We start from the raw sequence: 17130 nt of genomic DNA on the forward strand, positions 1-17130 counted from the left end.
ATGAGGAGCTGTGGAAGTGTATCCATTTTCACTTTGCAAGTGTTTGCATGCCAATGCCTCGGACATGGCTGCTCTTCGGAGAAAGAGGGGAATTCATGCCTGAGAGCAAGGCTGTTTCTAGCCGCCTTACCCCACAAAGGGGGGTGGGGGGAGAGGTGGGAGCTAGCAATTCCAATCCCTCTGTCCTCTCTTCCTGAGTGAGTTCAGCGTTTTGTCATAGGTGAAAATAATTGAACTACTTCCTAGATAAGAAAGGTATTACTGGGACCACCTGCCAGATCTTAGCAGGCAAGAATTTTTTGTGATGACCACGTGATGACTCATAGGTTTCCACCTAGATGAGATCATCAAGGCAAAAGGTGAGATAGTCACGAGACATGCAACTGCCATTTTGGAAAATGGAGGGCGTATGAAATAGAAAGTTTTTTAAAAGGGCTCTGAAAGGGAGTCCAACGTAAATTCAGATTTTTTTTTTTTAAGCACTGAGCATGCTTAGCACCAAGGACCCAGGAAAAACAATAGCACTGCTCAGCTTCCCTCGATTGAGAGAGTACCCCTAGGTGAGCCCACTAGGAAACAGACACATGTTAATGTCTTCACCAAGGGTTGAGAAATAATCTGGTCCACATAGTTACGGAAACAAGGAGAGGGTAGTTAGGAGGGGGAAGGTGGTAGAAGAACTTTCCAAAAGAAGCACCATGTTTTCACTGGATCTCTCCATGATATCCAGCCCTGGGTAAGGTTATGTCAGCAACGAGTGGCAGCAAACTGAATGCGACACTGTGCTAGAGATAGTGTGACATCATGGGTCAGGACAGGAGGAGGATGGACATGGACTATGGACCCATCCACAAAAAATTTCCAGGTAAACATTCCCGGTAATTAAAAATGCAACTCATGCAAGCAACATTGCCTTGCAGTTGAAGCCTATCAGCAGATCTGACCATGAAAAGACTGCAGCCTCCAAAGTGAGATCACTGCTTCTTCACCTCCCCGGAGACAATTTAGTGGTTGTTGAAGCAAAGATGGCTGCCCTCAGATTAATCCCCAGTGGGCCAGTAATGAGCTGGGCTTGGGAATTTCTCTCAAACTGCCATTTAAAAATGTTGATCTACCAGCAAAGAGCTAGGGAGGCTTTATAGGAACTCCCTAAATGGGATCTTTTTCTCAGATGATCAGACTCTCAGCAGATGACGTGGTCTTTCTCAGAGCTCCCAAGTGACAGGCCTACATGCTTGTGAGACTACGTTTGTCCTTAGGGCCAAGGCTCCAGATAGCAATGGGGAGGTGGGGAGGAGAGTCTTCATAGGCCAAATTCTGATTCCCCCCCAAATATATTCACTGAAAAAGAATCAATATTTTTTATAGGTAAGTGGGTACAGTGAGAAAGAAAAAAAGTTATCGTTCATGGCTAGAACAAGTAGTGAGTTCTGGAGTGCTCAGGCTCCCAGCATGTTCCCCAGTTCTGGCCCTGCCTCTAACATTGGTTTGTAGTGCGGACTGACGTTCGTTGTTTTTACAAATTTATGCATGTATGTCCATACACACTTTCCAGACTTGGGCTTCCAACTCCAGGGAGCTCAACTCTACATTTGTGTGACGACAGCTAGGTTTGCTCTCCATCGGTTTGTTAGCTCTGTATCTTCTTCACAATTTGGACTGACTCGGGGGTCACACACTCTAGAAACTCGGTGTCAGCTTGATGGAAAGAAGTAGTAAGGATTGAAGGAGGTAGGACCAAGAACCCCAGGGAAGTAAATCACAAACCCTTTCACAAAGGCCCATGAAGTGAGGGCCTCATTCAGACAGGGTCATTAGCTAAGCGGTCTTACCAAGTTCAGAGGGCAGCAGAGGTCCGTAAACGGTGATGACTTCCTGCCTGCCCCTGCAAGCACTCTTCCCTCACTCTGCACTCATCAGTAGCTCTCAGTCCTAGTGACACAGTAGAGTCACCTGGGGAGCATTTCAAAAATACCCATGCCCAAGCCTCACCCAGAGATTCTGACCTAATTATCTGAAGTGGAGCCCAAGCAATTGCATAGTTAGGAGTTCCCAAAGAGACCCAAGTGACTGACTGTCAGCCCCCAAAGATATCAGGTCCTAATCCCTGGAACCCATAGATGGGATCTAGATGGCAGAAGAGGATTTGCAGATGTGATTAAGGATCTCGAGCTGAAGAGACGATGCTGTGTTATTCAGGTGGGCTCTGCATGCGCTCGCGAGTGTCCCTATAAAACGGAGGCCGAGGGAACTGGACACACACAAGAAGAGGTTAATGTAAAGAGGGACAGAGAGAGAGAACTGAAGATCCAGAGTCTTGCAGCATTGAGGACTGGAGTGATGTGGTCACAAGCCCGAGAACGCTGGCTGCCACCAGAAACTGACAAGGGCAGTTTGCAGTTCTTGCAGCACCTAGAAAGAGTATTGCCCAGGTGACACCCAGATTTCAGTGCTGTGTTGCTGATTTTGGACTTCTGGCCTCCAGATCTATGAGAAAATAGGTCCTATTGTTTGAAACCACTAACTTTGCAGGGATTAGTTACGGCAGCCACAGGAAACTCATAGAGCCGGGCTTGGCAACCACAGCCCTGATGTCACTGGCCACAAGGAAAGCCATCAGAAAAGCCAAGCTCAGCGCCACCTCTGAGCCATTCACCTGTTTTTTTCTCAATCGGAAGCACTTTCTCCCATAATCTTCACTTGCCTGACTCCAAAAGCTTTTCCCTGGTCCCTGACCCAATCTGCATTAGATCTGCTTGGTATTTCCGTTTAGAATTTTGTTCTCATCCTTCATAGTGCTTATCCCAGTTTATCATCAGATATTTATTTCTCTGGTTATTTATTTAGTGTCTTTCTTCCCCAGTAGAATATGAACTCCCCGAGAACAAGGTTTAGAACATTTTGTTCACCACCGCGTTTGCAGCACCTGGTGTGGCAGCAGACACACACTGAGTGATCAATAAAAACATTAAGGGAAATAATGAACTTGAATATAGACATAGTAGGTGGGAATGAACCCCAGGTAACAGCCAGGAACATCGGATCAGGATCTATCTCTTAGGAGAGAGAATGGCAAGAGCTGGGTGGGAATCTTGGGGTCCCACATAAGAGGGCCACAGTGCTGACAGTCCCCCAGAATCTGTGGGAGAACAGGGCTAACGAGGGAGGTTATGTACAAGGACTACATACATGCACACTTGACTCTTGCCCTGAGCAGCCGATCACAATTCTAAATTGCACTCGCTATGTCATGAGGATCTCGATCCAGTACCAGGTCTGCCTACTACTGGCTCAGGAACCAACCGGACAGGGAAAAGAAAGCAGGTAAACCACCTTAAGACCTACAGCAAGGCATAACTGGGAAAGTGTAGGCATTGACAAATGCTCAAGTGAGATAAGACACATCTATTCCATCATCTGCATGAAAAGATAGGACACTGGTTGACATCCATCCCTCTGCAGGTGTTTTAAGTACATTCCAACTATCCACCTGTTAGGGACTACCTGTTTTGTTGTATTTGTGTAGTCTCTGCTTAAAACAAAATCACTTGAGCAAACCCAGAATAGTAAATACAATCCATTGCACTATTCCTTCCTGACCATCTGCTCCAACCATAGGAAACAGACCCCAACGGCAAAAGCGATTGACTACCGGACACCGCTTTTCAGGGTCCAGGACCAAGAGGGTTCTCCCACCAGAACACTCCAGGCTATGCACTCACCTGGTGAAACAGTAACGGCCAGAGCAATGCCACTTTGAAAATCTAGAAATTCCAAGATTCAGGAGAGCAATTAAGCAAAAAAAGTAGAACTAAAAGCCCTATGTTCAGCCCCAAAGCTAAAATGATCAGGTAAGGGAACAAGAGGGTTGGTAAAGGAGAAATCCTCAGGAGGAGCCCAGGTAGGTTCTGTGATGACAAGGAACAAACTCACCCACACATACCAGGAAAAAGATGATGCTCGAACCCTGCCTTTTTTTTTCCTCCTGTAATTTGGACCTTAGGAACACACTGCTTTTATACCTGTAAATGCAGACATTTTAATCAGAGGAATACCAACACCAGTGAATTTTCATAAAGAAGCTATTTCCTAGAGCAGACCCCCTTGGTTCTGTGTATCTCTAGTTTTACCAGCTTCACCCTGGTGTCTCCAAAGGCACGGGGTTTTTGTGTTTATCCTGCTTGGAGTTTGCCAAGCCTCTTGAATCTAGAGGTTTATGTGTTTCATCAATTTTTGGAAAATACTTGACAATTATCTCTTCAAATATTTCTCCTTCCTCATTGCCACTCTCTTATCCTCCCGGGACTCGAATTTATAAATGTGCTAAAACATTTCACTATGTCCCATTTATCTCTTCTGCTCAGTATTTTTTTTTTTCCCCCTGTGATTCAGTTTGGCTATTTTCTTTGGGTCCGACTCTGAGTCCACTAATTCTGTCTTCTGCTACACCTGGTGAGCTGCTAGACTTAGCCAGGGAAGTCTTTAATATCAGACATAATATTTTTAGGTTTCAGAACATCTGATTGATACCTTTATATAGACTCAAACTCTCAGTTGGTTCTCTCCCATCTTTTCTCCTCTTTTGTACATCTTTTCTTCCATTTTCTTTAGCATATTTATACTAGCTCTTTTAAAGCCTTCGAATGAATTCCAATATCTGGACCATCTATGGGTTTACTTCTATTCCTTGCTTTTCTCTTAATTGTTGTCTTGTTTTTCTGCTTCATCACCTGCCTTGTAATATTTTACTGTATAGGTAACACCATGTGTAAGGAGTCTGAGAGACGGGTCTTTGTTATTTCCCCCAGAGGGTCTGTACATTCCTCTGGAAGGCAGATGGGGAAAGGAATTGATCACCTCAGTCCGGTATGGAACTGGGCTGACTTGGAGCCAGATTGAAACGTCCATTAGAAAAAGTCCACCCCTGTTTTCAAATATCTCAAGGACAACCGTGTGCTCGCTGTAGGTCCTTCCATCATTGGGATGGTTGTCAGAGCACTTGACAGCAGAAAGACACTGTCCTCTGTTTTCCCAGCCCAGGCTCCCAGATTCTTGGGCCACCCCAGTACTTGGCATATGTCCCCTAAGAAAACTGGCTAAGACATCTAGAGCCCTTCTAGATCCTAGCTTGCCAGCTTCCTCAGCAAGTATGTCTTTCTCCTGCAGAGTCCCTCTGTCTAGGCCATGCCTGACCAACCCTCAGCCTGTGACCATACGTATAGTTGTCCCCAGGAAACAAAACAGCCAGTAACCTCAGCTAACCCAGGAAGCAAACTTCCCTCTGGAACTTTAATGTATCTAATACTTTTTGTTTCTTAGTTCTCGAATTTCTTTAAAAATACAGTTTTTCAATATATTCCATTTTTTTTTTTTTTAGTTGTTAGAGCCAGAGCCAAGAGCCTGCCATGACATACTATTGAAGAAGTTCCCATTAGCCCAAATTAATTCCACAAATAATTCCTATATAGAATAGGCAAGCTTTACCAGTATTTTCTACTTCATTCTTATTTACTGACATGTCTAGCTCAATTTTTTTCTACATAAATTTACAACCGAGATCTGATTTATTCATCGGTATTTTTTACCATATAAAATGACATCACTCATAGCTTCGGTTGAGTTTTCACTGCAAACATAGCTTCTACTGTATAATTTTACTGATTTAAGGTTTGGAGACCTAAACTTAGTCAAGAACATTCCATTTTTTTTCAGGCAAGCAGTAGACTCTAATATATTTTACCAAGTACAGGTATAGATACTATAATTTTTACTCTGTATTGATTGTTTTTACCAGGAATATCCATCAAAAACTCAATAAAAAACCAATGATCTGACTTAAGTCCTATTTAATCTCCTAGAAAACCCCTGTGCAGTTCTCCTTAGATAGTCCAGAATTTTTTTAGCATCCTGAATTGTTTATGGCATTCCTAAATAATGTTCCCTACAAGTCTCTAATCTATATAGTCCTAGTGCCCCGTGTTGGCAACTCAAAGAGCAAAATGATGAAACTGAAGTGGTAGGCTTGTCATGGCGAGATCAACATGCCTTGCATCATGATGGGAACACGAAGACCCCGGGAACTGAAACAGCCCCAAAGACTGGGGAGTCAACTCTGTCTCAACTTTTGTCCTTACTTGTCTCTCTGCCTTTGCTCTTACCTCCTCTCTACAGAAAGCTCCCTGTGGGGGTGCTGGGCTGACTCCGTCTGCAGAGGGTATGACTTTTGATCTCGTGGTCATGAGTTCAAACCCCATGATGGACATGGAGTTTTGAATAACAGTTGGTTAAGCATCTGCCTTTGACTTAAGTCATGATCTCAGGGTCCTGGGATTGAGCCCCATGGTGGGTGCCCAGCTCAGCAGGGAGTCTGCTTCTCCCTCTGCCCCTCCCTCCTCGTTCTCTCTCTAATAAATTCAAAAAAAAATCTAAAAACAACAACAACTTCCTGTGGATTCATCATGATTTTCCACTCCCTCAACCTCGGATCTCCCAGAATGCCTCCCTTACAGCCATCCTGGCCTCTCTCCCTATATCATCCCCTTTCAGCTTTAATCCCTTCACTTTTTCCGATGTGACGTCTGGGTTCAATATCTTGAGGAAAGGAAGGTGACTAGCCCAACATAGTCATGAGGACTCCTGTTCATAGAATCTTTCTCAGGAATAGCTCTAACTCGTACTTTTCAGTGTGATCTGTAGATCTCCTTCAGATCCAACAATCACCCTCTCACTTTCCATGGCCCTATGTCTTTCCCCTGAGTTACAGTTCCCTCGGCCATAAGGGAACCCAGGCAAGAGGCTGCAGCTAATTAAGCATCCTGGTAGCGAAAAACTGTGCATCAGATTAGTCTGGGTTCAAATCCCAATTTCATTGCCTATAAACTGATCCCTAGTGAGTTCTCCAATTCTGAGTTGTACTTTTCTTATCGGTAAAAGGACAGAGTTATATCGGCTTTACAGAAGGAAATGAAAGGATACATCTAAATAGCCATAGAAAAAGTACTCACAAATATTAGTTCCTTTCCTTCTGAGGACAGGTACTATGGGGCCACCTTCATCCCAGAGAGGATAGCATCATCATAGTGTCTGGCCAGAACCAAGCAAAACACAAGAGACGAACCCAAGAAATAAATGAATGGATTTCCCAGCAAGAGACAATGTTATTTTTTTCCCTTTGCCAAGCCTGAATTTCCCAGAGATACTGCATTTCTTTGGAAAACTCAGCAAGCACGCAGTCCAGATATAGTCTCTCAGGCAGGCAACATGTTTACAGTCAAAAAGCTCACTTCCACTTCAAGTTTCCAATCCCCTGCTGCTACTTTCTGCAAACTTAATTAATTAGTTGCCGCTAACATTTGTTCAACCTCATGCAGCAATGAGAGACTGAAGGAAACGGGCTCTCGTAAATTAAAAACATTTCAAAATATTGTCTTCTCCCAAGAAAACAGCTTTTTTAAAATTAACACTCCATTTGGATAACTTTAACGTTTCAAAAGAAAACAAACAAGGGTGTTCCAATTCATATCGATTGCCTTTAACTATTTCCCTACCATCAATTTCCACTCCTATTCTCACTATCCTAAGTATCATCGTCCCTGTAACAGATCTGCGAGGGCTCCTATACCTATCCTCTTTGTAATGCTCAGGTAATTATATCACATATGGTCCTGGTGTGAAAATGCCTGCCACACACTCCATCAGTCAGCAGATGAAGAGATGCCTAAACCCTAAGTGATAATGTTGTCTTAGAAAATTAAAATCTCAAGTGCCATATTGAAGGCAGTGATGTGGAACAAGAAGGTACAGTAAATTTTTATTTTTCTTATTGATTTGGTTGTTTCACCACCAAGACATAATTACACTGGATAAGACTAAATAATAGGGAAAGTGGCTAGCAAACATCACCTTAGCCCAACCGGTGAATCCAAGGGATTCAGAGTGGGGCATTCTGATCTGTTAACCTGGTTAACAGTTATCAGTTGAGTATTTGTAATCAGGAAGGGAAAGCTCCTCCAATGGCCAATGAGTCTGAGATAGCATCCCAATTACTGGTCACCTACTACCTGTCGTGATTTTCGTACAGTGCATCATTACGTAAAAAAGATCAATGATATTCATTCTGTCTACCACGCATGATCGGTGAGACACTCTACAGTTCCACAAAAACGTCAGTTGTTGTTGTCTTACTGCTGTTATGAATAATGTAGTAGAAAGAGCTTTGAGCCTGGAATTATGACCTGAGTCTTAATCAGAGCTCTGCTCATAAAATGACCAAGTCACCGTCAGTGTGGTGAACAGTGACATGGGATGAGCAGTGACAACTGGTAGACACACTATTTGGGGATGCTTCCATAGTTTCTGTGACACGGTCAGAATGCCCACAACTGTGTGAAATTATCACCCATGCCTTCCTGGTTCATTTCGGTGTAATCTTCATTCTTTTCCTATGTGCTGATGATACTTATAAAACTCAAAAATATGTCACACAGTTTGGAAATTACTGGTTCAACCATAGAAGTGGACAAGAACAAAAGGGGAAAATTAAGAATGCAGAAACTAAAGCCTGGATCACTAAATCAGTACATTTATCTTCAAAGAAATGGGAGGCTGTAATTGTTGAGACATTCCCATCAACAGTGATGTTGACTCCAGGCACCAGAAAACAAATCAAAGCTGTCACACGATAGAAAAAAAAAATTTGATTTAATTCTGGACAAATAACACCAGTAGTTATGTAGGTAAAAATACCTCCACTTGAGTGTAACTACAACAGGCATGGTAATTAGCATCATATTTAACGTATCAGATTATTTTTATTGTTACTTTTATTCGATTTTGCTCAGTTTTAACAATGTGTATGTATAAGTGCTCAAATAGAGATAGAAATAGCAAATCTCTCTCTCTATCTATCTATCTATGAAAAACAGATATACCTTAGAGATATTGCAGATTTGGCTCCAGACCACTGCAATAAAGCAAATATCACAATGAAGCAAGTCAAATTTATTTTTTTGTTGCCCCAGTGCATATAAAAGTTAGGTTTGCACTACATTCTAGTCTATTCAGTGTGTAATAGTGTTATGTGTAAAAAAAAAAAAACACACAATGTACATACCTTTAAAAATACTTTATTGCTAAACAATATGAACTGTTATCTGAGCTTTGGCAGCTGTAAACTTGCTGCTGGTGGATGGTCATGCCTCAGTGTGGATGGCTGCTGACTGACTGACGGCTGCTGCAGGTCAGGTTGGCTGTGGCAATTTCTTCAAACAAGACAACAGCGGAACAAGACAACTTGCTGCACTGATGGCCCTTCCCTTCATGAATGATCTCTCTGGTGCACGTGATGCAGCTTGAGAGTATTTTGAGGAGAACTTCTTTCAAAACAGGAGTCAGTCTTCTCCAACCCTGCTGCTTTATCACCTCAGTTGATGCACTCTTCTAAATCCTTGGTCGTCATTTCAACAGTCTTCACAGCATCTTCCCCAGGAGGAGATTCCATCAAGAAACCATTTTGTTTGCTCCCCCATGAAAAACAACTCCTCACCCACTAAAGGTTGATCACGAGAGAGCAGCAATTCAGTCCTGTCTTCAGGCTCCATTTCTGATTCTAGTTCTCTGGCGATTTCCACCACATCCGCAGTTACTTCCTCCACTGAAGTCTTGAACCCCTCAACATCAACCATGAGGGGTGGAATCAACTTCTTCCAAACTCCTGTTCATGTTGATATGTTTCCCTCTTCCTCTGAATCACGAATGCCCTTAATAGCATCTAGAATGGGGAACCTTTCCAGAACATTTTCATCATATATATATTTTTTCTGATATTTAATATTTTTAAAATTTTTTATCTGAGTATAGTTGACATACAGTGTTACATTGGTTTCAGATATACGACATAGTAATTCAACCTCTCTAGATGTTATGCTGTGCTCCCCACAAGTGTAGCTGCAGTATTATAGTATCATTGACTATATTCCCTATATTATGGTTTTGTTCCCATGACTTACTTAATCTACAACTGGAGGCCCATTTCTCCTACTTCCCTTCAACCCTTACCTCCACCTGTCAGAATGGCTAAAATCGAAAAGACAAAAAGTAACAATTGTTGGCAAGGATGTGGGAAAAAAAGGACCCTCATGCAGTATTGGTGGGAATGTAAATTGGTGCAGCCACTGACTGTGGAAAACAGTATGGAAGATTCCTCTAAAACTCAAAAATAGAAATACCATGTGGTTCAATAATTACAGAAAGTTTCCAATTTATTTTGCCCAGATCTATCAGAGGAATCAATATTTATGGAAACTCAAACTTTATAAAATATTTTTCTTTAGTAATAAAACCTGAAAGTCCAAAGAGTTCCTTGACCCATGGGCTGCAGCAAGGATGTTGTGTGAGCAGGCAGGAAAACAACCTTGATCTCATTGTCCATCTCCATCAGAGCTCTTGGGTGAGGAAGTACATTGCCAGTAGGCAGTAACATTTTAAAAGGAATCTTTTTTTTCCTGAGCCATGGGTCTCAACAGTGAGCTTAAATATTCAGCAGAACATGTTGTAAACAGATACGCTGTGGTCCAGAAGTTGTTGTTTTGTTTTATTTCCAGAGTATGGACAGAGTTGGTTTAGCATCATTCTGTAAGGGCCCCGGGATTTTTAAAATGTTAAATAAGCATTGGCTTTAAGAGAAAGCACCAGCTGCTTTAGCTCCTAATAAGAGGGTCAGCCTGTCCTTTGAAGCTTTGAAGCCTGGCACTGACTTTTCCTCTTTAGCTATGAAAGCCCTAGATGGCATCTTCTTCCAAGAGAAGGCTGTTCTCTCTCCCTTGAAAAACTGTTGTTTAGCATAGCCCCCATCAGGAATCCTCTGAGCTAGACCTTCTGGATGACTTGCTGCATCTTCGTCCTCAGCACCTGCTGCCTCACCTGGTGCTTGTATGCTCTGGAGATGCCTTCTGGCCTTCAACCTCATGAACCAACCTCTGCTAGCTTCAGACTTTTCTCCTGAAGCTTCCTCACCTCCCTCAGCCTGCATAGAACTGAAGAGAGCTGAGGCCTGGATGGGGCTTTGGCTTAAGGGAATGTTGCGGCTGGTCTGATCTTTATTTCAGACCACTAGAATTTTCTCCATATCAGCAATAAGAGTATTCCCCTTTCTTCTCATTCAGATGTTCACTGGTGCAGCACTTTTCATTTCCTTCAAGAACTTCTCCTTCACATTCACAACTGGGCTAACTGGCACAAGAGGCCTAGCTTTCAGTCTGTCTTATCTTTGGACATGTCTGCCTCTGAGCTTAAGCATTTCTAGCTTTTAATTTAAGGTGAGAGACACGGAAATCTTCCTTTCACTTAAACACTTAGAGGCCATTGTAGGGTTATTAGTTGGCCTAATTTCAACACTGTTATTTCCCAGGGGATAGGGAGGCCTGAGGGGAGACAGAGATGAGGAACAGCCAATTGTTGGAGCAGTCAGAAGACACACACATTAATCAATGAAGTTCACTATCTTACATAGACGTGTTTCCAGGTGTCCCAAAACACAACAGTAACATCAAAGATCGTTGATCACAAATCACCATATCAAATATAATAATGATGAACAATTTTGAAATACTACAGGAATTGCCTAAATGTGACACAGAGACAGGAAGTGAACAAGTGTTGTTGGAAAAATGAGGCTGATAGACCTGCTTGGCACAGGGTCACTACAAACCTTCAATTGGTAAAAAGTGCAGTATTTGGGCAGCAAAATGAAAATATGCCTCTGTGTGTATATACACATATACATATGCCCATATGTAATATATATGGACATATTTATTTGTATTATTCAAATACAGATAAAGATAGAGACATACAGCATAAGCTCTCTGTCTCTCTCCATTTATGTGTGTGTATGTGTGCATCCAAACAAGAATTTATACAAAGGGATAGAGACAGAATGGAAGAGTCAGACAAAGACAGAGCACAGAATATTAGTTGTCTGCAAGTTGTCAATGGCCCTTCTGTCCATTAAAATAACCCAGATTTTGTTGGAGAAAGCAGTATGTCCAGCTAAAAAACAACAACAACATGATATTTGCAGCATTCCTTGCAAACCGAATGGCTACATATCTAACTGCTGACCAGCAAAAGGTAGGTAGTACTGTGGCATGGAGCCTCCAGGGAAGCCCATGAAAATTAGGGCTGATCAGGTTGGAAAGCCCATTTGCTCCTTGCCTTTCTCCTTCTGCTTGTCTGCAGCACTGATGCTTTACTTGAAAAGGATCAGCCAGCTTGCGATTCTGAAGAGACAGATCCATGCTAAGGATGGCTAAGTGGGAAGGTAGGAGGAGGCTGGGTCTCTGCTCTCATCAAGATTTGCCAAATCAGCTTAGGATTACCTGCCTTCGTACTTCTCATCTAGGAGCAAAATCAAACACCTAATTTTTTTTTTAAAAGCCACTGTTTGGGAGCTTCTGTTCTCAGCAGTACAATAAAATTCCTAACTGATGCAAGAGGAACATCGATCCTTACCCTCAAGGCATTTATAGCTTTACTGACAAAACAAGATAGGTACTTGTGTTTGACCCGATTAAACAAGGACACAGACATGTGTATGATCATGTGCTTTACAAAGAGTGAGTGCTGTAAATGCTACAGGGGGTTGACAAAGAGAAAGAAGGGTGTGCGTTGGAGTTCTTGAAAAACATCTTCACGTGGAAAGGACCTGAGCCAGCCCTGACTCACACAGAGATGTTGACAATTAGACATTTGGGGAGTGGGGCCCAGGCACGAAGAATAGCAAGAACTGAAAGGCAAAGGCCAAAAAGCAAGTGTAGTTTGCTAACTAACTGGACCAGGCGGGGAGCTGCACTGTGGGGTAGTTGCAGATGAATTTGAGTAAGTGGGATGGGGCTAGATGACAGTAGCCTTGAAAATCAGGCTGTGGACGGGGTTCATGGGCAACAGGTAGCTCTTCATCATTAATTTTTCATGTCTTCTCCTGGGCCCTTGGCTACTTACGACTCCCACGTTTTTGATGGCCTATAAGATGGTCCTACTGGACATCCCAATCGATCCCAGAGATAACCTGTCTAAAAATAGAAGTCACCATCTTCCTGCATCAAGAGGTCAGTGGTGTTATCAATTATCCAGCCTCCTAAGGGTAGAAAATGTGGGGTTATCTTTAATTATACAGATAGTCAATATCCAGTGCCTCCTTGTCCCATCCTTCCCTCCTTCAAAATGCCTCTTGAGTTGACTTCTCTCTATCCATTTCCACCATCACCATCTGGAGTTGCCTTGTAACCCTCTCTTGCAAGAGTCCCCTAACAAATGTCCCTCCTGAGAGCCTGTCCCCTGCTATAGTGATCCTATAAATAACTACCAGAAAAATCTTCCCAAGTTACTATTCAAATCACATTACCCCACCCCCATCTCATACTTCCAAACCTAAATTCCTCTGCTGAGCTTCTAAAAACTCTCATTTTATTGCTACCGAACCGATCTACCTCATTTCTCACCACACAGGAACCAAGACGCAGTGCTAGAGTCTTCTGTACCTGCTCAGAGGACCTAGTCATTCATTCCTGGCTCCCACTCACTCAGAATGTCCAGTTTTCCTATTTGGTTATCTAAACACTATCCATCCTTAAGATTCAGCAAACTAATCTCCTCCAACCAACATGGATCTCTTTTCTGGATTCCCACCCGCTTTACGTTTTATGTCACAAAACATATTATTTCTAATTGTTCATGTATTTCAGGTTTGCCAGCCAGATAGATCGTAAAGAGGGTAAGATCTGTGGAAAGTTGACGTCAACTCTTAGGGTTGAGGGACCTCCGTAATGTATCCTTAGTGTTCCCCCTGTAGAAGTCTTCAATCTCTGCCAGAGCAAATTCAATTCTATGCTCTTCAAAAGAACAGACCTTCAATAAATATCTGTTCAATTAATGATTTATAAAACTTTTTTTGATACTGTGTTAGGCCAATAAACACTTGTTAATCATTTGATGACAATTACTGACCAAAGTTTGCAATGATGACACCATGAACATACGCTTTACGGAGATTAATCATTCTTGTTGTCCATATCTATGAGTGTTGACTCTGCCAGGAGAGTTTTAGATCTACTAAGCCAATATAGTTTACATTAATCAAAAAAAAAAAACTAAAGTAAGTTCCATTGTTATGTAGAATTTATTCTGGTTTAATGACCACTGATTATAGTTTGGTTAATCCCCATTCATAGACAAATTTACCTTGAATTGCTGGACAATTAAATATACCATTGTTCAAAAGGCAGTAATTATTTCTAGCTGAAAATTGAAAGGTATGGAACTGAACCAGCTGTACCCATCCAAAATTCCTGATGAATTCTGAAAACCCATATCATATTTTTTCATTTACTAGATCCCCTTGATAGTATTAGAGCTTTCCCTTTTGATTCAAAGGAAACAATTCCACCAGTAGACACAAAGAGAGTACCTATTTCGAGATGAATTTGAGCAAAGAGAATTATACCCTTAAAGAAACAATTCATTATCTTCTTATAAATAATGGACACGTTTGCTAATTTCTCAAAAACAGGAAAACTGAACACTCAATCAATAAATATATATCCTTAAAAATGTTACTAAATCAACTCCATTACTTTGTTTTAACAGGTCATATGATACATCAGAAAAAAATTCTAGATAATGTGTTTTTAAAATTTTCCTTTTATCTTGACATCACTAAATGGGAGTATTCACCATTAAGTTCTTTAATGACAATATCCTTTCCCTTACAAATGGCTTTGAAGTCTTCTACCGCCTATTGCAAGTATGTGGATACTTCCCCAGCAAGGGTGGGCAGGAAGCCAATACAAGCCACCAGGTGCCAATATTACACCTGACAAATTAAGCCACACGACTGGAAAAGGGTGGGCCCATCCTCCTGCTGGAGGTTCATTTCCTCTCATTTTCCCATGAACAGGAAGTCATTGGAATGGGGAAAAAAGCTTTCCTTAAAGACCCAGATGGTCAAAGGTCTGAGCTTGTTAACTCCTTGCTAACAAACAACTTGGAAGCAAGTTCAAACTGATCATAAGACTTTATTTACATTGACTTGTTCAGCGCTGCCAAGGGCCTGGGTGCCAGGGTGCTGTGATTTAGTTAACCCTCTGGGTGGTTCCTGGGGCAGATGGGGAGTGTCCTTGGACGTCATATAGAAAAATCACAGCTGGCGGAGGAAGCCGTTCTACCTCAGCCTTTGCACAAAACCCAAGGACCTAAAGATTGAAGGGGTCCTGACAAGATCCTTAGTGCAGCCAGGGTTAGGGCCAGAGCCCTCTCTCCATGACCCAATTCAACAGGACTGATTTGAAGAGCCTAATCAGAGCTGACTGAAATTCCATAAAATACCGCACTATATTAATATAATACTCAATCCAATTACACCCCTGAACTAATGACTTGTAACCGTCTCCTAAAGATCACTTATTCAGCTTGATGAGTGTTAAATAAAGCATAATAAAAGGGAAGTTTTCCAGCCGAAAAGTAACCCAAAGGCTACGGATGTATACTTAGACTCATTCTAATGCTGTTCCAAGAGATAGCTACTATACAAAATAATGTGTATTTGTCATGCATAAACAATTAATTATTAACACAAATTCTACTTACACGTGCTTTTTAAAAAGTAATATGAAAGTGACATGATATAATGTACAGTGTTCTACAACTTGCTTCTTTTGCCCTCAACGTAATCTTGACATCTGTCCTTGACAGTCTATATGGTATATTCATTCTTTTTTTTTTAAGATTTTTTATTTATTTATTTGACAGACAGAGATCACAAGTAGGCAGAGAGGTAGGCACATAGAGAGGGGTGGGGAAGCAGGCTCCCTGCTGAACAGAGAGTCCGATGCGGGGCTCGATCCCAGGACTCTGGGATCATGACCTGAGCCGAAGGCAGAGGCTTTAACCCACTGAGCCACCCAGGCACCCCTATTCATTCATTTTAACTGATGTATCAAATCAGTTCCCTTAGCTTTTTGGCCGATCTGTTAGGTTAAAAAAAAAAAATGGCAGCTCATGTCCTTTTATTGTACATTTGTTTTTACAACTAATGAGGTTGAACGTATTTTTCAGCCATTTGCAGTTTCTCCTGAGAATTGCTTATTTTATTTCTTTTGCCATTTTCAAGTACGTTATTTATTTTTCTCATTAACTTGGGAGCACTCTTTAAATAATGGACAGTAACACCCTTTATTCTGTAATGTACGATTCAACTATTTTGTCCCAATCTGTCATTTCTCTTTTAACTTTGTTTATGATTTTTTTTTAATAAAGTCAACTCTCTCAGGTCTTCCTTAATGGCCTCTGGATTTCCCATCTTGTTTACAAAGAATTTCTAATCCAAGATGACTGAAAAAAAAAAGGTTCATTCATATTTTCTTCCAATACTTATATAGATTTGATTTTTATGTTCAGAGCTTTATTCCATCTGGAATTTATTTTTGTGTATGGTAGTAGTCCAGATGGACCGCCAGTTGTCCCAACGCCATTTCCTGAGCAGTCCGCCTTCAGCCACTGATTCAAAATGCCTCCATATTATCTGCTAAATTCTCCTATATTCTTAGGTCTGTTTCTGGACTGTGATCTTACTGATCACAGTATTTGATTATTTGATTATTATTCGATTTCTTGATCACCACACTTGTGCACTCACTATGTCACAATTGCATATTGCTTACGATGAATAGTTCCTTTCGACCTCTACAAGGGCAAGTCCTCACTCATCTTAAGTTTTTGTTTGTTTTTTGTGGCTGTTGTCACGTGCTGCTCTTCCAGATGAACTTTAGAGTAGACTGCTCAAGTTCCATTCCTGGGGTCGCAGTGCAATTTACATTTTTTAAAAACTGAATGAAATTTTACATCTTAAATGCATCTGATTTAAAGCACAAAGTTTGGGGGTGCCTGGGTGGCCCAGTGGGTTAAGCCTCTTGCCTTCAGCTTGGGTCATGATCTCAGGGTCCTGGGATAGAGCCCCAAATTAGGGAGCTCAGTGGGGAGCCTGCTTCCCCCTCTCTCTCTGCCTGCTGCTCTGCCTACTTAGGATCTCTCTCTCTGTCAAATAAATAAATAAAATCTTTTTAAAAAAATAAAGCA

This window comes from Enhydra lutris, unplaced genomic scaffold, assembly GCF_002288905.1.
Source record: "Enhydra lutris kenyoni isolate GAN:26980312 unplaced genomic scaffold, ASM228890v2 scaffoldscaffold24, whole genome shotgun sequence".
In the NCBI taxonomy this organism is placed as follows: domain Eukaryota; kingdom Metazoa; phylum Chordata; class Mammalia; order Carnivora; family Mustelidae; genus Enhydra; species Enhydra lutris.